Raw genomic sequence first — 25,346 nt, forward strand, 5'->3', positions numbered from 1 at the left:
AAAACACTAGTAAAATGTGAAGACTGGGTTTTGCAAAGTTTTGCCATCTTAGTATATGGTGAAATGTACCGTTTAAGGTGGTTTGCTCCTGAGGCAGGTGCAGGATGGATTGGTTAGATAATGTGTTTTTAGAGCTACTTTAAAAGTTTTTGGGTGGTCAGTTTGGGTTATTTCTGATGGAATATCCTCTCGTTCTTTTAGAAAAAAACCTAAAAAGGTTGGGGGTTGGTGGGAGGGGAGTTGAGGAATGAAAACTGACAACACAGATGGAACATCATGGTTAAGTACACAACTTTTTTATCTGATGTTGTCAATTTTCATTCTGTGGTCAACTGATGGGACAGAGTACCCAGCTACTTAAAACCCTAGGTGGATTCAAGGAAGGTTATTTCTGAGCACCACTGAGCCAAAAGATGCTTTACCTCTATACACCAGATCCAGCTTATAATGAGAGATAAAAGTGTGAGGGGAAGCCCAAGTTGCTACTGAACAAATATCATCCATGGAAGTCCTTGAGTGGAAAATTGAAGAGGTAGCTACAGCTCGCAGTTTGTAAGACAAGGCCATTCCTGTCTTGTTATAAATAAAGGAGATACAGTCACTAAGCCATTTAGCTAAGGCAACTTTAGATACAAGTACTCCCAACTTCAATCTAGCAAATGATACAAACAACTGATCAGTTTTTCTGATGTCATTTGTCCTGTGAAGACAGACAAATGTCTATGTACATCTAGCAGGTGTAGTAAATATTCTCCTTTGTTGGAATAGTTCGGAAAAAATACTGGAAGATTAATACATTGATTAATGTTGATTTGTGATACCACCTTGGGCAAAAGGGATGCATTAGTTCGTAAGGATACTCTATCCTTATGGAAAATGAGATACGGAGGTTTTGCCGACAATGACTGAATTTCTGAAATTTGTCTGATGGAGGTGTTGGCAACTAAAAATAACATCTTCCAAGACAAAATTTTAGGACACAATCATGGGCAGACAAAGGGTGGTAGAATCAAGGACTGCAGTAACAGACAGATCCCACGGTGGTGTGGGACCTTTAAAGGGAGGTCTAAGAAGAATTGTGCCATCCAAATAGCTTTACATAGTTTGAAAGAGGCAAGTGAGTGGCCATCAAATCCATTGTGGAAATTAAAAATCACTGCTAATTGGACTCTCACTGTTGAAGAAGTAGCCCCCTGGCTGAAAAGCTGTGTCAAGAACTTTAGCACATGATTAATTGGTGCCGAGATGGGATCTATATGCTTTTGAATAGTCCAATGTACAAATCTTTTCCACTTACTAGCATAAATTTTCCTAGTGGACGGCTTAAGGGAGGATAGCAAGATGTGACACACAGGGGAAGAGAGCATCGACTGTCTGGCTATTATTGGAATTGGAGAAACCAAGCCACCAGCTTGAGGCTCGGAAGGTCCAGATGTGTCATGCCCGTCGGAGAATACAGGAGATCTGGAACTTGGTCCAGAATCCAAGGGTGGTGAACTAAGTGAGGCCACAGGAAGGGAAAACAAATCTGTCGAGGCCTAAAGGGGGCAAATGAGGATAACTTTGGTCTTCAACCTGGCAACTCTCTGAAGGAATTTCAGGATTACAGGAATTGGGAGATATACGTAAAGTAATCTGGGTGGCCAATCATGGAGTAGAGCAACCCTTGGTGACTCCCTCTGTGGGGGGGGATCAAGGCAAAATACCTGCTGCACTTGCTTAGGGCGGATGGAAAGAGGCTGCAGCATGGCTAGCCCCATTTGTGGAACATTTGTTTCGCCACTTTCTGGTTGAGGGACCATTCATGAGGTAACAGTATGCACCTGCTCAGCTTGTCTGCTAGCATGCTGGACTTCCCTGGAATATGCGTTGCTAAGAGAAAGCAGTTGGAAGATATTGCTCACTGCCACACCCTTACCGCTTCTCAGCATAGGGGGCACTGCTCTCAACTTTAAAACGCTGACATGCAAATTGGCCTCTTCAGGGGACCACAAGCCTTAGGCAGTCTTTCCCAAGTAATGCTCCCCTCACCCTAAACTGGGAAGCGTCCGTGGTCACTGGGACCTTGGGCTGTGATGAGACAAATGGACGACCCTGGAGTACCTGATCCAACTGGATCCATCACATCAGACTTTTCTTGCAAGAGTTTGTAATTCATATTGGAGTTGACAAGGGTAGTTGAAGAATTGACCACTGAGATGCTAACATCCACTGGAGAATTCTCATATGAAGTCTGGCTAGCGGAACAAGGGTTATTGCTGCAGCCATTGATCCCAGAGTTTGCAGTACTAGGCAAGCCAAGACCATGGTACTGCAAGGTATTTTGTTGACTTGTGACATTAAAGTTTGAACTATGGAAAGGGGAAGACAGGCTATTGTTGACCTTGGTCTAGTAGAACTCCTATCAATTTTAATATTTGAGTTGGCTCTAAATTTTCTCAAAATTTATGGTTATTCCTAATATTGTGCATGTGTGGATGACCTGTTCTTTTGCAATAATGAGTTGATGCCTGGTCAGAGTGGTAATGAGCCAGTTGTCTAAGTATGGAAACACACAAAATCCTTGCAGTCTCAAGTGAGCTGCTACCACTGCCATACATTTAGTGAACACCCTGGTGGCTGTGATGAGGCCAAAGGGCAGTACCCTGAACTGATAATGACTGGCTCCTAGCTGCAAGTGTAAGAATCTCCTGGATCATCTGTTTTATATGATAGTAGGCATCCTGGAAATCTACTAAGCACATCCAGTCATCCTTTTCCAGAAATGGAAGAATGGACTGAACTGTGACCATCCTGAACTTTGTCTTTTGAACAAATCTGTTTAGAATGTGGAGATCCAAAATTGGTCTGCAGTCCCCCGATTTCTTTGGCACTAAAAAGAATACTGAGCAAGTTCCAGATCCTTTCTGGTCTGGGGGGGACCTCTTGGATGACTCTCTTGTCTAGCAGCTTTTGTATTTGTACTGCTGCTTGATCCCTCTGATTGGGTGGAACATTGGAGATTTTCCTGGAAATTGGAAGAGAAAGGGAAAATGGAATTATATATCTGCACCCAAGTACTTTTATCTCCTCTAGCCAGGCTCTTTGGTGCAGGGACAAATGACCCCCAACTGTCTCCAGAGGGGGACAACTGGGCCTCCATTCAGGAGCGCTGGAATGGTTTGCCAAAGAAAGATTCTCTGGACCCTTGATGGTGTGGGCCTCCTCTGCCATGAGAGCAAAGTCTACCATTTCAGTTTCCTTCTTTGCCTCTGGGAGAAGACCCTCCATGTATGTCTTGGAAAGATCCTTGTGATTTCTTGAACCACATTTTTACACCTCCCAGATGACTCCTTGGAAAGGATCCTGGAGGAGGTGGAAAAATGCATGCCCACAGCAGAAAGGATTTTTCCATCCTTCCTGGACAACATATGTTTTACTTTTGGGGCCAAAAAGAGAGATGCCGTCAAAAGGAGCATTGACCAACGTAAACTTAAAGGCTCTGTGAAGTCGCACAAGTACATACAAGCATGTCTCCTGATAACCACATTGGTAATAAGCCTCATGGACAAGTTTGACATTGATTGAAAGGTCGGCCAGCTGTGAGGTGATTAAATCCTTCACCTCCTCAAACACAATTCCTGCAAGGGTATCAGAGAGTACTTTTATCAGATCCTTTTGCAGTCTGATTAAATGTGCCAGGCAGTTCAGAGACCTCAAAGTGAAGTTCCCTGAAGCGTAGACATGCTTCTGAAATCTGGCCCATGACTCCTTGTTGGGGGAATGAATAGAGGAACTTTTTTGTTGGCTAGTTCCTTCCTGGTGGCCACCGATATGACCATGGCATAAAGAGGGGGCCCTTGGACCAAAACAGTCCGTCTTCTAGTGGGGTCATAATTTTGCCAGGCTTCTTTGGTATAGGCTCTATGAAATCCGGCTCCTTCAACGCCCTCTGCAAGGCCAAATTTAGGAGCTTGTCGGTAGGGGGGCATCACCTAAGACACAGATGGGCCAGTACCAAATGCCTAAAGGAGCAGAGATTCCTCAGACAAAGGATTGCTGGGCTTCCAGCCACCACTTTGTTTTAGGACTTCAAGGATGTCTCCAAATGAGACGTCCACAAAAGGTGACCGTGGGGATCCTTCACCCTCCTCAAAATCCGCATCTTCCATGAGAGATTCAAAGGAATCTGGACGCTGCTTCTTACAGGTCCTCTTCCAAGGGACCTCTTCAGTGGGATAATCTGGGAACATATATGAAGAGGTAGAAATACCCATTTGGGTGTCCTGAGGCTTTGGTACTGGCTGTCCCTATGTTGAGACTCCTGAATGTACTCCAGATATGAACCCTGAGGGAAGAGGACCAGTGTGCGTCATGGAAGCTGACAGGGCTCACTCCATGGTCCTAAAGGCTTACCCTTCCAGAGAGGGATAGTAACCTGGGTCTGAAAGGAGGGCTTTCTGATCCCTGGTGCCACCCTTTTCCAAGGAAAGTCACTCCAAGGCAGAAGTTGGAGTCGAACTAACCCTTGTCGAAACTCCAAGGTGCAAAGATGACTCAGAAGCTCTCGGAGTCAACTGAATCACCTCAGATCTGACAGGGTAGAAATGACTCCAAAAGCTCTCTGCATCCAATAGCATGAAGGCGCACAGAGCAAACTTCTGATCAGTGGATACAGTGATCTTCGGACCCGAAGAAGACTGGCCTGGATGACTCAGATTCAAGGGCTCCAAATTCACATATGGAGTCAGAGGATGAAGAGTCAAAGGGAATCTTAGATACAAGGGCTTCCTAACCCGAAGAGCTAGGAGCTGAAACAGCAACTAGGAAGCTCTACGCAGAAAGTATCTGTCTCACTACCCTCTCCACATCTTCTATGATGAGGCTCCTGAAAGAGTGAGTGGCCTGGCTGGACGGACAGTCTACTCTGTAAAGAAAAGGAGAAGGTACCCTTGATGGAACAGGGTCCACAAATGGGGGAGTACCCTGTCCTAGGTAGAGTGTCCAAAAAGTAGGAGGGCTGGAGGTCTTTAGAGCTGATGAATCCTGTGTTTTCGTAGACCTCGGATCTGAAGAAGCTGCCCGATCCGAAGAGGTACTTTTTTCTTTTGTTTGATCTGAGGGGGTCAGATCCAACAACTTAATTTTCATCTTCTTGGGTGGATCTGAAGAAACCGTCAGGTCTGAAGAAGGCCTTTTTGAAATTTTCTCCAAGGTCTTCAAAGTAACTGAAGAAGAACTCGGAGATGATTTAGGCAACAGGCAACTTTCTGGACATTTCTCCAGAAATGGCATCACCGAAGGATGGTAAAAGTCCTTTCAAGATTCATTTATTTTTGTGCTCTACCAACACACAGGGATTAAAGGCATGGCAGATCACACAGCTCTCTTGCAGGTGAAGGAAGCCATGACAGTAGACACAGTGTGTGTGCATCAGAAAAAGGAATATTTTGGCCACGTTACACATACTTCTTAAACCCTGCTGGTGTTCTCTTTTTCAACCATGATACATAACAACCATACAGGAAGGAGTGTAAATAACGGTTACAGAAAGGTTTAACCACAACAAGAAAACAAAACGTAGGAAAGCTTATTATTATATAAGATTTTTTTAAAAAACTAGAAAGGGAAGAAAAAGGGGCAAAAGGGACTACCTACAAAGGTACTGAGGCTACATTAAAATGTAGAGGGTAACAGAGAAAGAAAAGTGCAGAGAGAAATTAACGATAGTATCTACCGTACGCTAGTAAAAAGATAGAAAGTTTAAGATAGCTGAAAAATTTAAATAGAAAAAAAAACACAAAAATCACACTTATCTGTGGTAGTAGCTCAGGAGTGAAATAACCACGTCTTTCACCCAACGGTGGCAAACGAGATCCGAGTTAATGGGGAGTATGCATTATGGGTAATGGAGAAGCTCGAGAGTTTGGATTGCCACGAGCTTTTACAAGCAGCCGAGTCAGACCAGACACCTTGGATCTGAACCCTTCAATCAAGGAGAGAATAAAAACTGACATCAGATCCAAACTTAGAGCAGCAACATTTGTCATGCCCCCAATAAATTTGATTTTGCAATAACAAGTTGAAGCTTAATACATTAGAAAACAGACATTCAAAGGTAATATAAAACATATTTTTTAAAGTCCTACAGTGTCTCAGTAGCTGAGTCTGCTAAATGCCTTGCATGCAGTACATTTTACCCTCTTCAAGCGCAACTTTGATGAGTGGATGGGAAACCACATTTGTCCCAGGGGTTCTACCTGTGTCCCTCATTGACAGAGGTGACAGGTGCTGATTGAGGTTTTTTGTTGGGGATAAATTCTTGGCTAGGCTTGTAAGGGCCCTAGGGCCATTAGCCTAGTAACCTCCTATGATCCTACTAAGCTCAGTTGTAAATCAATGAGATATATTTATGGTTTCTTTTGAAACTGCTTACTAGCACTATAGGCTGAAACTGTTACAAGAGATTACTGTAAAACAGAAACGCCACCATGGCCATCGAAAAGTGGAATTTCATAGTTCACTGTGTTTTGGAAGGTAACAGAAACGCCACCATGGCCATCGAAAAGTGGAATTTCATAGTTCACTGTGTTTTGGAAGGTACTTCAAAAGTTTATGAGATCTGTTAAAATATATTCCACTGTCTTGCAAATGAGGCTAGTCAGAATGATTTATAATTCCCAGGGTTGGTGGTATGGCCACTTTTGTCAGAGCATCACAAATGCAGTGGACCACTCTTCCTGGGACAAAAATGAAAGTTAGGTGCTCACTTACCATAATAATAGATCCATATTGTCGTTTTTCATCCTTCTCAACCTGTGGGTTATTGCATCAGACTGATCAAACTCTGGCACCTTCAGAATTTTAAGTCCTGGAGCTCTGCCTCCTCCTCCTCCCATAAGTCTCTGCTCTAATGCTCTATTCATCATATCAGGCTTGCCCAACCGTTGACTCTAGAACAATCTTCTTCTTCTTTCGACTTGCCCCTAGAACAATGGCAAAGGGAAAACATTTCTTCAAGAAACAGATAAAGGACAGTAAGATGGCCCTCTCACACTTAGCTTTGAGACTAGTCCACACATCTAGCCAGGAGGAACAAACAAACTTGATAACATGGAAGGGGTTTGGCAGGATGTATGGCTGAAAAGGATTAAAGAAGACAACAAAGACCTGTCATTGTGGTAAGTACATAATTGTTGCATCCAATGTTGTATTTTTTGTCCATCTCAACTTGTGGGACAGAGTCCCAGGACAGTAACAACCGCAGGGCTGTCCTAGGAGAGAACATTCGGCAAAACAGTAGAAATAAAGGAAGCTCTAGAGCTAAACCGGTTGTCAAATTTGTAACGGGACACACAGATATCAGCTGATGCACAAATGTCATCAACAGAAGTCTTAGCAAAAAAAGGCAGCTGAAGAAACAGTCACTCCGGTGGAATGAGCCTTAGGATTAAAAATAATTTTTCAGGGAGTATGCAAAGGAAATACAATCAAAAAGCCATCAGGATAAGGGTCACTTTAGAAATGTGCTTACCAAGAATCGTTTTGGAAGTTGAGACAAAAAGCAAGGTAAATTTCCAGAAAGTTTTGGTTCTATCCAAACAGAATTCAGTTGTTGATGAATATCCCCTGGAGCAAGTATTCTCTTTGTTACTGAAATTTGGAAAGAAAAAAGGTAAATGAATGGACTGATTCAAATTAGATTCAGAGATTCAACTTATAAAAGTATAGCTGCAGTCGGCAGTCCGGACAGTACTCTCTCTCCAACTAGCTCCGTTTCCACTTCAGTAAAAATAATAATGGTTCACCAAGTTATAAAAAATAATAAATAACGATTTAATGACAGTTGTTTGAACAAGTCCAGCTCAATACATAAAGTAAAAATTGAGCGCTTTTCGTCTTCTTAATGTGATTATTAGCCTAAATTTTTGAATGGATTACAAATAGTATATAGATGTGTTATATGTACGAAGTGAAGTGTAAGTGTTTAAAATGTTTTGTATTTTGTGTATACATATACCCGTTCTTGGGTATGCAAGTATAACAATTTAAACATTAGCAAATGCTATGCAAATAATTGGTTAGTAGGTTAAAACATTTAATTAATTACAAACAGCGTACAATTGAATTATATGTATCATGTGACTTAGAAGGAAGTTACTTAAAAAGGAGTAGTAGGAGAATCTGGTTTATCTGAAGAAGTCTTCACATTAAGACGACGAAAAGCGCTTAATTTTTACTTGTTTATTTATTGAGCTGGACTTGTTCAAACAACTGTCATTAAATCGTTATTTATTACTTTTTATAACTTGGTGAACTGTTATTATTTTTACTGAAGTGGAAACGGAGCTAGTTGGGGAGAGAGTACTGTCCGTACTGCCGACTGCAGCTATACTTTTATAAGTTGAGTCGGAGTTTTTTCTTGGTGTGTTTAGATTCAGAGGTTAACCTAAGCAGAAAAGTTTCTTAAGGTAACTGTGGAAAAACAAATCAGCGGGAACAAGGGATATTGCTTGAAGTTCATAGGTGTATACTAGGCTAACAACCACTATGGCCTCTTATAAGCCTAGCTGTGCAACCCAAATGTGACCCACAAATTTGATTTATATAGGGGTGATTTATTGACTGTTTCTGTCCATTAGTTCAGACACCCTAAGCTATCTGATACAGCCGCTACCAGTAACAGTTTTCCAAGACAAAAGTTTTAAAGACAAAGTGGCTGCTGGTTCAAAAGGAAGTTTGGAGAGAACTTTCAATAGCAGATAGAGGTGCCAAGGAGGAACCGGGTAATGAACAGGTGGATGTAATAAAAAGATGCCTCTCAGAAAGGCCCTGAAAAGCTTAAGGGTTGCCGCAGCCAAATCATCCATGCCAATCTGAAAGCAAGAATTGTGGCTGACTAAACTTTAATATTGAAGTAACTCTGACTGGTGTGAAAAAAAAATCATCAAAGAAATAGAGGGTAGCATCCAAGGATGTCGAAAAAGGGCCCAAGCCCATGGAAGAGGCCCAAGTGAAGACCTCTTCCACTTAATGGTGTAAACCTTTCAACTGGAAGTCTTTTGGGAGGAAGAAAGCATGAAAATGACACTCTGAAAGATTGGGATGCCTGACCATCACTGGAACTAGAGGAACCATGCGGCAAGTTTGAGGGAGTGCAGGTCCAGAAGAGGTAGGTCCGAAGGATGACAAAATAGACCAGGAATAGGGTTCAGAATTCAGGGAGGGTGAAGATAAAGGAACAGGAACAAAACTTGTCAGGAGTAGAAGGGGACAATGTGAATGACAGTCACTTTGCAATGGGCTGCTTTTTGAAGAAACTTGATGAGAGGAGTCAGAGGACAGACATACAGTAGACCCAGGGATATTCATGTAGAAGTGTGTTCCTTGGTTACTAATCATCTGGTGGGATCATGGCACTGAAACTGCTGCATTTCATTTTGGAAGGGGAAGCAAACAGATCACAGCAAGGGGTGACCCAGAGGCTGAAAATCCATGCAGTTCTCTGGATTAAGGGAAAACTCATGAGACAGAAGAATTTGTCTGCTCTGACTGTCTGCCATGATGCTGGATTTCCCAAGGATGTGAACTGTAATCAGAAACCATTGAGAAGACATTGCACAATGCCAAACACTCACAGCTTCTCTTAACACAGTGGATAGGACAGAGTTTCTCCTTACTTGTCAAGATATCAAATTGTTGCCATACTTTTGCTCTGAATGGCAATCACACCCTTGGGTTGAAGGTCCCGAAAGGTCTGCAAAGCTAGAAGGATCACCCTCATCTCAATAATGCTGATGTGAAAACTGGCCTTGGACGGAGACCAGGATCCTTGGTCAGTATTCCCCTCAAAATGCCCCCGCCCAAACCACAGGGGAAGCACATCCATGGTCACGATGGCCTAAGAATGGAGAAGAACAAAAGTCCACCCTGTTGCGACCAGAAGAAATTCCAGTCCCCATAAATGTGTTGAAGACAGATTTTGACAAAGATGCTGGAAAATTCACTGGATGGGTCAGATAGGACCACTGAACTGCCAGAGTCCACTGGAGTACCCACATGCGTAACCTTGCCAAAGGAACTAGGCAAATACAAACAGCCATATGTCCTAGCAGGACCAGAATGTTAGAGACAAAGGGCTTGTGAACCTGAAAGATTTCAGAAGCATGCAAATGAAAAGACTTTAGTCTTGAGGATGGTAGTTTGGCTGTTTGATTGACTGTATCCAAATCATCGCCATCATCATTAACCCCCCCGCCATATTTTCTACATGAGGTTTTCTCTCTCGATTCAATGTCTCTCCTACCTTCTTCAACACTCATGCCTGACTGAAATAGGTCTTCTCTCACACAAAAATCGATCCATCTCTTTATGGATGCCCTCATTTCCTCTTTTCTTCCTCTCTACCCTAAATTTTCTTCACCAGATAGACTTCTGCTTTTCTGCACATATGCAGAAACGACTATAATCTGTTCACTTTGACCAACTCTGCAACTGGAGCTATTCTGGCTTCTGCTCTGATGTCCTCATTTCTTGGTCTGTCCCAAAGTGTGCATACTGCCACCCATCTAAGGCACTTCATGTCCACCATCAATAGCTTCCTCAGCTGCTCTACCTTTAATGTTCAGGTTTCTGTCCCATACAGTAGTACTGGCCAGACCACCATTTTTTTACACCTCACTTTTTAGCTTCTTTGAAATTCTTCTGACAGACACTACACCTGACACTCTGTGCCAGTTGGCTACAGCCCCTAACATTCCAGCTTTGATCTCCTCATTCAGACTTCTCTTCTCAACTACCCCTCCCAGATACTTGAAGCTGCTAACTTGTTTCACTATTTTCCCTCCTATCTTAATTCTCATCTTTTTAGGATTTCCTCCATTTGCCGTCATTATAACTGTGTTATCTGTACTCGTTTCAAGTATGGCTTCGGTATGGCATTCTATTACCTATCCTTTCTTGAAGTTCTTGCTCAGAGAGTCAGCCTGTAATGCCACATTTGCATACAATAATTTTGTTCATTTACCCCCTCCTATTGGTTTGCTAATGTAGTTAATCACCAGTATGAGCAAAAGTGGGCTTCAGTCTGAACCCAGATGCACACCCACTCCCAATGGGAACTCCTCTGAGAGTCTGAACACTGCTCAGGAAAACCCAGTTGGAATCTTTCCTCATCTCTAGCTTCTTCTCTGCTATCTGTCTTGGTGCAAACATCAGGTCAGTTGTGCTGTATCCTGATCTGAATCCAAACTACTCATCTCCTATCTTACTTTCTACTACTTGCATATTCGTTTATTATCCTTCTCCAGAATTTTCATGCAAAGTGACAAGAGTTTAATACCTCTGCACTGCTCACAGTTGTGGCTGTCCCCTTTGTTTTTGTAAACTGGCACTAATGTGGAATACACCTTTCTCTCCATACTACTATGAGTATCCCTCAGGAGTAATTTCTCCCCATCTCACCCAACATCTTGATCATATCAGCTGTAACCTCATCTGAGTCTACTGCTTTCCCTGATTTCATTTTCTTTAGTGCTGTTTTTACTTCTAGGGTGGGCTCCTCCTTTTCTTTCATTGTAGGTGTGTCTGGGGCAGTACAGCTTCTGTGGGGTTTTCTTCATTCAGAAGCTACTGGAAGTACACCTTCATCTAAGTTTGATGCCCTGTGGACTGTTGAGCAGGTTGTTGTTGGCATCCCTTATGAAGGGTGTCCAACTATCTTCTTTATCTTTCTGTCTTTCCTTGCAAACCGATTGGGGCCATCTACAGAGTCACTTTCCAGAAGCTGGTAGAACGTCTCCAATGCCTTGTTCACTGCTATTGCATCTCCTGTCTTAGCCTATTTGTTAGACATCCATATTCCTTCTTAGCCTGGTCTTTTTGTTTCCTACCTTTTTCTGCGCTCCTTTCTTCTGATTACTTCCTGGACTTCCGCATTTCATCACTAACTTTCTTATGTACTTTATTTCCATACCTGGCTCAACCACACATCTGTTCTATAGTCATCACGCACGCTATTTTTGAGGCACTGTACCCATTTCCTCTTCTTTTGAGGAGCTAGAATCCTGAGTAATACCTTGAACTCTACCTTCTCTCCAATCGCCAGGAATTCAGCCTAGTCTCTGTTGACCTTAGAGGCCTCTCTGACCACTGCCTGCAGTGCACTGTGGCAAGTAATGGTTTATCCTATGGGTTGACCGTTTCACTAGGGATGACTTTGCAATCACTGATTCTACCCCAGTGTTCTTTTCTTGCTAGGAAGAAATCTACCACAGTTACATGTTGGCCACACTTATGTGATTTTGTGATGGCCTCACTTGTTTAACCATGTGTTGGCTACCATCAATGTGCCAAAAAGAAGTGTAGAATGGCTCTCCTCCTTTATTTCTTTTGGCTCACCCACGGGGACCCAAGCAGTCCTCATACCATGTTCTGTCAGTCAGTCTATAGAAGCATTGATGTCACCCATTATCCACACCAATTCATGTTGTCCTCCTTTATCTAGTAGGCCCTGTAACTGCTGTTGAATGCACTCTTGTTCACTATCACAACTCTGCTGTGGAACAAAGGCTGAAATTATGGATAGTGCATTATCCTTACACTGCAGTCTGACTGCCATGAGTGTCACTAATTCTGATGAAATCTCTCATAGTCTTCTGAAGCCTCTCACTCACCACAGTTCCCACACCATTTCTAATGTGTTGTCCTCCTCCTGCATAGTACGTTCTGGATCCTATCCAAGTGGATTTGCTGCACTGCCCTTCCATTTTCTCTCCTGGATACATAGGATATCCGGCCTTCTTACCATCATGTTATCAACTTCCAATCTATATCCAGTCAGTGAACCTACATTGAGTGTGGCAATTCTTAGTTCATGTTTGGCAGGCCAATTGGCTTTACATTCACCCAGCTTTCACTCAACAAAGCTCACACAAGTGCCTCAAGATGGGCAACTGGACACCTTACTGACCTACGACTGCCCATTTTTGGTGATCGCCAAATCATCTACAGCCAATTTTTATGGTCAAGTGGCTAAACCTCATAAAAGGTGCAGTCCATGACCCATGTTCTCAAACTTTGAGGATACTGTGTACGACAGTTGATGCTCAAAGCAGTTGGTCTATACAACTCCATCTCCTAAAGACACCATTTTGAGTCTCTGCTGCTGCCCACAACTCCATTCTTGGGCAAGTTTGAACTGGAAACAACTCTTCCCCCTATAGGCACCATATGGAATTTCTGCTGCTGCCCACCTCTCCATTCTTGGAGGAGTTTGAGGTGGAAACACTCGGCATGCTTTTGGGAAGAACCCCACAGTGATACAGGACGAACATGTACATTCCATGCAAGTACTGGATACATGTCAGGATCGAACTTTGCACCTTGGGCACAGGAGTTGAAGACCTTAACCACTATGTTAAATGGTCGCTTTTGTATTCAAATGGCAACAAATAAATTCCATGACTTGAACTAGTCCTAGACTGGATTTTTCACAGTCCACTGTTATGCCCAAGGAAATACAGAGCTGGAGCAATGAATCATGGGCCTTGATCAGGGATGCTCTCATGGAAGAAGTCAGGAGCCAGTTGTCCAGGTAGAGGAAAGTTCTGGAATGCCTTCAGCCTAAGCCTGGCTGCTACTACTGCCATACATTTGGCAAATATCCAGGAAGCTGTAGTGAGGCCAAAGAGCAGAGGTCAAAACTAGTAATGACTGGCTCCTAGTAGAAAGTGCAGGAACCTCCTGGAATGCCTCACTACCTTTGCATGATGGCAGGCATCCTTGAGATTTACAGGGCAAATCCAGTCATCCTTCCTCAGGACAGGTAGAATGGACTGCACAATGACCATTCGGAACTTGGTCTGCTTAACAAATCTTGCTGAGATCTAAAACTGATTTGAGGTCTTGTTTTTCTTCGGTACTAAAAAGAATCTTGAAGAGACCCCAGATCCTTGTTGGCCTGGTCGGACCTCTTGGATGACTCTGTTGCAAAGCAGTTTTTGGATTTCCACTGCTGCTGCCACTTCCCTTTGCAAACAGGGTGACACCTCAGGAAGGGATTTTTTTTTTTTGGGGTGGGGGGTGTCTGAAATTAGCAAAACTGGAACTGCATAACCTCTGGATAAGAGATGCAACACCTATGCATTTGATGGATGGCCTCTTAAGCTTTTGGGTGGAGAGCCAAATGTCCCCCAACTGCCTGCAGACAGCGGCAACCAGACAATCCTTCACCGTAGCTTGTCTCCAGGAGAAAGATCCTCAGAAGGTTTGTTTCTGTGGACCACCCCTACCCCATGAGTGGCAGCCATTATAGTTAATGTACCCACTCTGCCTTGGGGGAAGCAGTCAATGGCGACATTCTGGAAATGTTGCTGCAAGTTATGAAAAAAAAGTCACTTCCCATCCTTCTTGCTTCTTGAGAAGAATTTGAGGGGTATAAAAGTGAACCCCAGCAGTAGACACATCTTTCTGTCCCACTCACTCCTAGTCAGTGCCTTTTTGACTTTTGGGCTGAAAAGTGAAGAAGCATCAAATGAAGCTTTGATAAAGGATGCCTTGTACAAGTCTCCAAAGTTGCACAAGCACATCCAGGCATAACACGCATAGTGATATCAGTACCTGCCACTCAGGACGTTCCATCTGCCACATTGGACAACATCCTCATGAAAACCTTAGATATAGACTGCATCATCCATAACCGAGCACCCATGGTCTTCTGCAAGCCCGGGGGCTGCTGGGTCTTGCCACCTTTGGCACTTCCATGATAAGGTACCTCTGAAGTCAAATCAAATGGGCAAGGTAATTCAGTGCAAATGTAAATGTGACTGAAGTGTATGTGTGCTTTCCCAAATGATGCAAAGACCAAAACACTCTGTTTGGAGAATGGACTAAAGTACTCTCTTCATAGGTGTCCTTCTTAGTGGCCACTGCAACCTCAATGGTGTCCACAGCCAGACCCTTACTCCAGTCAGGTCTGTCTTTGGGAAATACCTAAACTTTGATGGACTTCCTGGGAAAATGTTCCACCATACCGGATTTTCTTCAGACCTTCTGAGAAACCAGTTCCACAAGGGCATCTGGACAGGAGACATCTCAGGACATGGTAAGCACATACCAAAAGCATCTAGAAAAGATGACTCCTCTGAGAAGGGGCTTTGGTGGTCATCTCCCCCACAATGTTACAATAACTTTGAACAAACAGCCAAAACAGGCATCCTCATGGGGGGATTTGGAGGAGCCCTCTTCTTAGATTTCAGTGTCCCCAATGAAGGACTCCTCAGGGGAATCAAAGTGCTTATTCTTGCACTTACTCTTCCCATGCAAACCCTGGTGGGAGAAGAGAGAGGGGAGACAAAAGAGGCAGGGGGCCCTGAATGCAGTGAGGTCTCAAGACCTAATGAAGCAGGCTGTACCAGAGCCAGATGATGCTTAACCAAGGATGCAGAATGAGGAAGGGATTTGGATAAATCCGAAGCAGCTGCTCAGTCTCCCATCTTTGAACAAGACAGGATCCTCTTTGCAATTTCAAAATCTGAGACTGAAGCTGGACAACCAGACCCAGTACCCCTCAGATCCATGAATCTGAGTGAGAAACCCATCCTCAGCTCTAACTCTCTCAGCTCAGATGTAGTATGCACAGAGGACTGCAATTCTACAAGAATAAACCACAATAACACAATAAATATAAACCTACTCCTAAAACAAGTACTATAAACTACTTCCAAGACAGCATGCTAAGAAAGATGAAAAAGAGGAAAGAAAAGACTTTTCCCCCCTAAGGAAAGAACCACACCTAAATGCCAACACTTCCCTAGCGCGATAACACAAACTACAACCCTAACACCCTCTTAAGAACCTAACAACTTACACTAACATATTACTACACACTGTTAAAAAATACACTAAGATAAGGTAGAAGAGGCAAAATGCAATGAAAAGACAAGCACAAAGAATACTTTTTTATGCTGCTCTCGGCCCACAGTGCGATAGCAGCTAAGATCATCTGAGAAGAGACACAGATGAAAATTATGTACTTACCATAACGCTATATCTGCGTTGTCTTGTTTTCATCTGGTTCTACCTTTGGGATCTCTGAGCTGATCAGATCAAACCTCAGTGCCTTTCTGGAGCTTTGGATACAGGGATTAGACTCTTTGCCTACCCATAATTCCCTCACTTCCCCAGATACATTAGATGGAGTTTGCCTGCCCAGAAGAAGAAAATTATTTAACAACCAGGATATACAGTCTAGCCTATAAGTGGTATAAAAGGACAAAAGATAATATATGCAAGAACAGTGGAGGCTGTCCAAGGTCAAGACACCTGTTGAAGTACATTCATTTAAGAGAAGAGAAAAGGACAATTTAGGAAGAGAGACAGAAGGAAGGATATTGAACTGGATGAAATCAAAACACGGATCTTGCATTATGGTAAGTACATAACTTCTGTATCTGATGTCTGTTTTCATCCAATTAGACCTTTGGGACAGATTCCCAAGATATCAAAACACTTGGATGGTATCAAGGAAGGATGTTCCTTAGAATGCTAACACCAAACAATACACGGGATCTGGTCTGTACATCCAGCTTGTAGTGAGACAAAGGCGTGAACAGTAGATCAAGTAAGCTGCAAGACAAATCTTGTCAACAAGAATTCTGTCCATAAAGGTGGTACAAGTAACTATTGCCGTGTAGAATAAGCCTTGAGTTTGTGTAAGACGGTCCAAGCTATTCATGCAGAAACATTTTACACTGATATAGCTACATGCATAAAGTGACCTTTGATGTACCTTGGACAATTTTTTTGCTTTGGAAAAAGCAACAAAAAGTTGATCTGATTTTCTAAGATCCTTAGTTCTGAGTAAGTAAAATCTGAGTTGTTTATGAACATCTAGTAAGTGTAGAGTATACGATCCTTTGCTAGAGAATTTTGGGGAAAACACTAGCAGACTGATCGCCTGATTGAGGTTCATTTCAGATACCACCTTTGAGAGAAAACTGGGATTTGTTCTCAAAGACAACCTGTCTTTGAAGAAAACCATGTATGGAGGTTTACAAGATAATGCTTGCAGTTCCAAAATCTGCCCAATGGATATAACAGTCACCAGAAAAAAAATCCCAAGAGATATTTTAAATCACTTTGGCTGTAGGCTTAAGTTAGGGTTTGAAGCATGACAGTAATATCTCGCTGAGAACAGGATCCCGATAGATGGTTTCAACACACACAAAAAAGGTTCCCTTTAAAAACGCTTTTGAAATCTTTAGGGAAGCAGTAGAAGTTTGATTCTGCCCAGTGTGAACACTGGAAATGGCTAACTGTACCTTGGTAGTAGAAAACTGAATACTTTTTGGAAAAGGTCTGACAGATTCCAGAATAAATGGAAGAAGTGCAGAGAAAGGATCCCCTTGGAAGAGGCCCAGAAGGAAAACCTTTTCCACTTGCAGATAAACTTTCCTAATGGTTGACTTTTGTGTGGCCGCTAGAATTGGAGGAACCATGTGGTTGGCTTCAGGGTCTCTAGATCCAGGTGAGGTTACCAGGACAGATAACTCAGAAAATTTGTATAATCCAATTTCCAGGGAGGATGCACAAGACAAGATAAAGGCCATAGGAAGGGTATCCAAACCTGCTATGGCCAAAAGGGGGCAATGAGCATTACTCCTGCCTTGTACCTTCTGGCTTTCTGAATAAATTTCTTATCAAGGGTATGGAAGGAATAGCATACAGTAGACTCAGGGGCCAGCTGTAGACTAGAAAATCCTTTGGCGAGCGACCCTGTGAAGGAATCAGGGCAGAAAAACTGCTGCATTTGTTGTATATGTACAGACCTAAATGATCGCAGTAAGGTTGGCCCCACTGACAGAATATTTGCATCTTCAATGTCTGACTGAGGGATCACTCGTGAAGAAGAAGAACTGACCTGCTCAGCCTGTCCGCTAGAACACTAAGTCCCTAGAATGTGCATTACTATGAGAAAGCAATGGGAAGAAATCGATCTCTGCAAAGCTCTCATGACTTCTTGGTAAAGTGGGTAAAAACTGCTGACATACCAGACTACTGCCATGTTGTCTATCTGGATAAAGATCACATCCATGGGGACGGGGTCCTGAAAAGCCTGCAAGGCTTGGAAGACCACCCTCAATTCCAAGACAGTGATGTTAAGACTGGCCTCTGTGGGTGACCAAAAAAAGATCGCATCCTTGAAGATGCAGTCATGAAAAGTCTGCAAAGCTAGGAATACCACCCTCAGCACCAAGACAGCGATGTGAAGATTGACCTCTGTGGGTGACCAAGAAACTTGAACAATGTTCCCTTCAAAATCCCCTCCCTACACCCGCCACCCCCACTACAGAAGGGAGGCATCTGTGGTTACTGTAGCCACTGGAGTTGGTGGGGAGAATGATAGACTGTCTAGCGCCACTGGAGAGGTCAACCACCAACTGATACGATTCCTATAAATCTGTGCGAGACAAAATCGGAGTATGAAGCGGTTGAGATATAAGGGACCCTTGTAGAACTCTCACAGAATATCTTGCTAGTGGAATCAGAGTAACCAAAGCAGCCATCAGTAGCCTGAGAAGAAGTCTTGTGGGAGGAGAGGGGTGTTGGAGTATGCAAGAGGGTACTTGGACAGACAATTCTCTGGATTGTGGTAGCTTGGCTACTTGACAACTCGTGTTCAGGTGGAATCCAATGAAAGAGTTATGTACTTACCATAACTTTGCATCTGTGTTATCCTATATCACTATTCCTCACAGTAGGGTCTTGGTTCCAACAACATCCACATAGACAGATCCAAGGATCAGGGTCTTCCCTCTTCCATAATCCCCTGCTGCCCTCTAACCCTCAGATAGAGTTTGATAACCTATCCAGTATCTCTACACCCAAAGGGAAGAGAAGGAAAGAGTCTTGGACCCAGAACACTTCAGCTTCCTCCAAAGATCCAACAAGGAAGAGAGATGGCGGGAGGGAAATGTGAGGAATAATGACATATCATAACTTGGCATCCATTATCCTAAGTACATAACTCCCTATCTGACGTTATCCATGTCATTATTCCTCACCATAGGGCCAGGGTCCACAGTTACCATTTACCCTGGGAGCCCTCAAGGAAGAACGTGCCGAAGCACTGCGGAACCAATGGAATCACTGTTCCTGGAAACCAAATTCAGCTCAATGACATACAGGTGTGAGGATTAGACCAAATGGCGGCAGTGCAAGTATCGTCCATTTTGAGAGTCTAGCCATGAAGACTGAAGAGGGTAGCCACAGAGCTAGCAGAATGAGCTCTAACCCTTCCTGGAACCTCAAGATGCTTATTGGTGAAGATTGTCGAAATACAGCTGGAACTGAACTTAGAGAGGGTTACTTTGGAAACAGGAAACAGGGAGGCCACACTTGTTCGGGTAAAAAGCCACAAAAAAGCTGGTCTGATTTGCAAAACTCCTTAGTTCTGTGCAAATAAAAACATAATTGCTTGTGCACATCTAACATATGCAGAATGTACTCTCCTCTATTGGAATAATTGGGAAAGAAACTGGTAGTTGTACGCATTGGTTCAGACTGGATTCAGTAGAGACCTTGGGCAAAAAGGACGGATTCATTCTGAGAGACACCCGATCTTTATGAAAGACCATATATGGGGGAGCAACTCAAAAGGGCTTGCAGTTTGGACACCCTCTTAGTCGAGGTTATAGTTACTAGGAAGGCTATCTTGCAGGCTTGAAAGGGCTCGGAGTCAAAGATTGCAGCATGAGGGTGAGATCCTAAGGAGGCGAGGGATCCTTAACAGGCAGTCTTAGCAAGAACACACCTTTCATGAAGGCTTTAGAGAGTCTGGAAGAGAAAGTAGGTTTGTTATTCTTATGGAAATTGGAAATGGCAGCCAACTGAAGTTTAAAGGAGAACTGTACCCAAAGACTCAAAATATGTTTATTTCATCATGGTTGGGTGCTTCGTACATTTTAACACCACTCAGACTATTTATAGGTTTATAAATATTTTTATACACAATTTGAGTCTTAACACATGTGGTCTAGCATCTTGAAGTGATCCTGATTGTTTATTCTGCCTCTATGTATCCCACAATGAAGTGCTTGTCTGCAAAAAATTACATCACACAGACCTCTTTCTTCCTAAAGCTCCTGTCACTACACTAATTTTACATGCATACACTGCCTTTCAGTCAGTTTAAGTAATATTACATGCAGTTCAATGACCACTTAAAACACAAACAGTGCAAATGCACAAAACAGAATTTCAAAGTGCTTTTTACTGCTGCTTCTTTTTAGAATGGCTAAATTGTAGTCTTTTGTGAAGCCTGAATTGTACTAGTTCGACTCATCTCCCATTCCTCTTCACACCTAACTTCCCTAGCTGACAAAGTGCTACGGGTAATTTGAGCTGTTACCTGTTGTGATTGACAGCTCACAGCAGGAGACTTAACACATACTGTTTCCTTGTTCTAGCCCTTACTTTCTGTATGGGTAGGGGAAGGACTAGGGAGCTGTGACATCACAGCATGGGTGGGCTTTTAGGATGGTCATGGTGATGTCAGTTTGGGGAGGGAACTGGCCAGAAAAATACCTGTATTCACTGACCCTGATGGCATCAATGAACTGGAAAATGCAGCAAGCATTTCCAGGGTGGGCTAAAGTTTTTTCAAAGTGAAACCACCACAGTACAGTAAGGTACCTTTCTGGAGGAAACAGTCGATATAAAATATTTTAAATTCTGCATTGTTGTTTATTCATAGGAGGGACTGTAAATAGAGAGAAAAAGGACAGAGAAGTTGAGCATTTAATAACAGAATCCTGTTGTTGTCCTTTAATAGTAAAAGTACAGTTTTGTACCTACCATAAATGTAGATGTTCGAGTGTTCACCCTGCTGCAGTCATCACACTTGGGTTATCCTGTCATTAGGCGGTCCCGCAGTCGGCCGGAATTACAAAGTTTTGGTCCGGCGTCGGTTGCTGTCGCTTCTTCCCTGATGTCAGTGCGCCAGGGGTATATATAATGCATCCGACGCCATTTTCTTCAGTTTTTCTTGCCCCAGATGTCAGGTGCCCCCAAAAAGGTGGTCAGTAATTCGTATCAATTTAAGAAATTTTAGCACAAATACAAAATCCCTCCAGCTATAAGCAAATACATCAGGAAGGTATTGCAGAGATTTAGCCAGTTAGATCAGAGGGGATGGAGGGAGGGTAACCTGGACTGCAGCAGGGTGAACACCCGAACATCTACATTTATGGTAGGTACAAAACTGTATTATATTCATTGCGTTACCCTGCTGCAGTCATCACACTAGGGTAGAATCCCAAAGCTAAGGATGGGTGGAGGAGTCATAGAGGGTTAGAGGAGGCTAGAAGGCCCTGTAGAACTGCAGTGGCGAAGCCAGCTCTAGTCTTAGAGTAAAGTGGTAAGTGATCGTGTTTGGTAAAGGTGTGTACTGAACTCCAAGTTGCAGCTTCCAAAATCTCCTTGGTTGGAACCCCCCTGAGGAAGGCTGTAGATGTAGCTGTTGCCCTGGTAGAGTGGGGCCTAATGGTAGCAGGAACTGGTTTTCCATGATGGGTATAGCAAAAATGAATGCAATGTCCTATCCATTTGGAAATGGTTTGTTTTGATATAGCCTTCCCTTGTGAAGCTGTAGCATAGGATACAAAGAGCTGGTCAGACTTTCTGAAAACCTTAGTTTTATCCAAGTAGTAACGAAGTTGCCTGTGAATGTCCAAGGAATGCAGGAGTCTTTCTCCTTTGTTCTGTGGATTTGGGAAGAAGGTGGGTAAAGTGGATGGTTTGATTTAAAGCCACACTGGAAACCACCTTAGGCATGAAGGAAGGATTAGTTCATAGAGAAACTCTGTCTTGATGGAAAATGAGGAAAGGTTCCACTGCCATTAGTGCCTGCACCTCTGAGACTCTTCTGGCTGAAGTTATTGCTAGCAGCAGGGCAGTCTTCCATGATATAAACTGTAGATCTGCAGAGAAAGCTGGTTCAAAGGGAGGTAGCGTAAGTTTTTCCAGAACAAAATTGAGGTCCCATGTTGGTGTAGGTGCTCTCCTGGGGGGCCTAATGTTTTTTGCCCCTCTGAGGAACTACCTTAGAAGTGGATGTGAAAATAAGGGTGGCTCCGTGTTGTAGTGGGCTGAAATAGCTGATGCGTGGATTTTAATGGAAGAAAAAGAAAGTCCTTTGTGCAACATCTCAGTTGAATACTGTAGAATCTGAGGCATGTGAGGCTAAAGTGTATTTTGGCCTTTAGCTTGGTTCCAGGCGCAAAACCTTTTCCATTTGTCCAAGTAGGCCTTTCTAGTGCTGGGCCTCCTAGCTTCCAGAATAACACCCATAACTGCTTGGGAAAGAGGAGCTGGCTGGAAGCTTAGGTGATTTGCCATGCAGCCAGATTTAAGGTTTTGAGCTGGCTGTGTAGAATCTGATTGTTTTGCTGTGTGAGCAAATGGGCAATTTGTGGTAAAATCCAAGGTGGGCCCTGGGCCATATTCCTTAATAGTGGGTACCAGTGTTGGCGTGGCCAGTCTGGGGCTATGAGTATCAGTCATGGTCTCTCCTTTCTGACTTTCAGAAGCACCTTTGTGAGGAGAGGCAATGGAGGGAAGGCATATACTGTCAGGTTTTTCCAACTGAATGAGTGAGCGTCCACTTTCCAAGCTTGATGGTGAAGTGTCCTTGTACAAAATTTTCTTAGCTGATAGTTTTGGGGGATGGCAAACAGGTCTATGTCTTGAAGGCCCCATTTTTGAGTTATCATTGCAAATACTTGTGGATCCAGTTTCCACTCGTGGGGATCCATGATGTTTCTGCTGTGGTTGTCTGCCAATGTGTTCTTTTTTCCTGGCAGGAATTGAGCTTCTAACTGAACTTGGTAAGCCAGTGCTGTGTTCCACAAGGTCATTGCTTGCCTGCATAGAGGTTAGGAGTGTGTACCCCCTTGTTTGTTTATGTACCACATTACTGTGGTGTTGTCCGTCCTTATTGTAAGTTGTCCTGGATGTAATAGGTTCTTGAAGGCTGTCAGAGCATTCTGTACAGCTAGCATCTCTGATTGATGTGCAAATTCCTTTGATCTGCAGTCTAGATGCCTTGAACGCACTGTCCTGCCATGTGTGCCCCCCAGGCGTAGTCCGATGCATCTGTTGTCATAGTTTGCCTGGCTGGGGGCAAGGTGAACGGCTGACCCTTGTTGAGGTGACATGCCTGTGACCACCACAGAAACTCCTGTTGTAGGCAGGGAATGAGAGATATCATTGTGTCCAAGCTGTGGCTGTGTTGAGACCATACGCTTTTTAGGTACCACTGTAATTTCCTCATATGCAGCTTTGCAAATGGTATTAGTAGTATGCAAGATGCCATGAAGCCCAAGGCCTGCAGAATTTTTCTTGCAGGGAGTTGGGTCTTTGTTGCCATTGTTTTGAAATATTGAGTCAGTTGTAGTTGTTTGTCTGGCATCAGATAAGCCTTCTGGGCTGTTGTATTCAAGCTGGCACCCAGGAATGTCATATTTTGTGAGGGTACTAGTTTTGATTTCTTTTCGTTTACTGTGTACCCCAGGCAACTTAGAAGATGTTTTACAAAAGCCAGATGTTGTAAGAGGATGTCCTTGCTTTCTGCTTGGATGAGGCAGTCGTCCAGGTATGGATATATTTGAATTCCTCTTTGTCTGCAGTATGCAATTACTGGTGCCAGGCATTTTGTGAAGACCCTGGGCGCAGTGGATAAGCCAAAGGGCAGTGCAGAGAATTGGTAATGGGTTGAACCTGCAATGAAACGGAGGTATCTTCTGCAACTTTGTCTGATAGGGACATGCAGGTATGCCTCCTTGAGGTCCAACGTTACTAGCCATGCTTTCTTGTCCAACATGGGAAGAAGCTGCTGTAGTGTTAGCATCTTGAATTTGGGTACTTGTAAGAAGGTGCTTAGAATTGAAAGGTCCAGAATTGGTCTGCAGGCATTGTCCTTTCTGGGGACTAGAAAGAGTCGAGTAAAATCCTTGCCTTGCTCCTGTGTAGGTACCAGTTGAATTGCTCATGTCCATGAGAGCTGTAATTTGTTTTTGTGCCTCTGCCCATTGATTTTGTGGCAGGTTTGGCATTCCTCTTTTCATTGGCAAGGTGTGGAAATGGAATCTGTATCCTCGTGAAATTATGTCTAGGACCCATTTGTCCTTTGTGACAATGTGCCAGTTGTCTGAAAAAAGTGTGAGTTTTCCTCCCAAGGGAGCTGCCAAGAGAGTGTTGCTTGGCCAGATGAGGTGCAAGTCATTGAGTTTGCCTTCTAGCAGTTTGGGGCCTGTCTTCTCCTCCCTTCTGTGCTGCAGTGCCCCATTGTCGAGGTTTGTATTGGGCTTGTGGTTGTCCTCTGCCTCTTGGATGTCTGTATTTACCCTCTGTGGTCTGTCAGTAGCTGGAAAGGACCAATTTTTTGTTGGCCAATTTCTGCTGAAGCGAGGGGGCTGTACCTGTAGAAAATCTTTGACTGTCTGCATAGATTTTGCCTTATCCTCAATTTTCTTTAAGACTTCTTCTGCTTTAACTCCAAATAGAACATCCTGCTGTAAGGGAGCATCTAGAAGCTTTGCTTTAAAATGATCAGGCAGAGTTTGTTCCTTTAACCAAGCATGCCTACGTATAACAGACCCAGTGACAGCTGCTCTGCAGGAAGCCTCTAAAGAATCAAACCCACATTGTAAAGTATGTTTGCCCACCTGTTCAGTTGCATGCAACAGATCCTGCATTTCTTGCAATTCAGACTGTTGAGGGAGTGTGCTCATTTTTTGTCTTAACTGAGACATTAGAAATTGCTGATATTTTAGCATGTGAAATTGGCAATTTAGTGCTCTCATAGCTAGAGTGGCTGAGGTGTAAACCTTTTTCCCCCACCTGTCAAGTGCTCTGGAGTCCCTTTCAGAGGGTACAGGATTTTTTGCCATAGAAGCCTTAGCCCCTTTGGGACCCTGGGAGATAGTCTCTGGATCAGCAACAGGGCTTTTATAAAGGAATCTGTGGGAGTCAGGCACTTAATCTGTCTGGTTTGGCTGGAGCAGGAGGCAGAGAATCTGGGTTCAAACTAGATTCTAAGTAAACATCATCCACAATGTCTAAAACTGGGGGGATGGCAAGTGGTCTGTGCTGGGGGAGTAAAAGAAACTCTCTGAGCCTTTTCTTTGAGTCAGAGTAGTCCTGACCTTCCCAGTGAAAATGTTCCCTCATAGTGTGTAAAGTTTCCCCAAAGAAGTAGTCTTCAGGGGGAGAAGCTGAGGGATTGGAATCCTCAGCATCAGAAACTTCATAAGGGGGAAAAAAGAGTAATCTTGGTCCACAGAGGAGCCTGAGGAAATAGACACTTG

At 43.4% G+C, this 25,346-nt stretch overlaps 1 protein-coding gene across 1 annotated transcript in view; it reads right to left on the reverse strand.

Moving 5' to 3' along the window:
• The window catches only part of DEPDC1 (DEP domain containing 1), a 1,033,362-nt gene that overhangs the window by 675,953 nt on the left and 332,063 nt on the right, over positions 1-25,346 (reverse strand). The window lies entirely within an intron of this gene.

Source organism: Protopterus annectens, chromosome 10.part0, assembly GCF_019279795.1.
Source record: "Protopterus annectens isolate FY-2018-M chromosome 10.part0, PAN1.0, whole genome shotgun sequence".
Taxonomy (NCBI): domain Eukaryota; kingdom Metazoa; phylum Chordata; order Ceratodontiformes; family Protopteridae; genus Protopterus; species Protopterus annectens.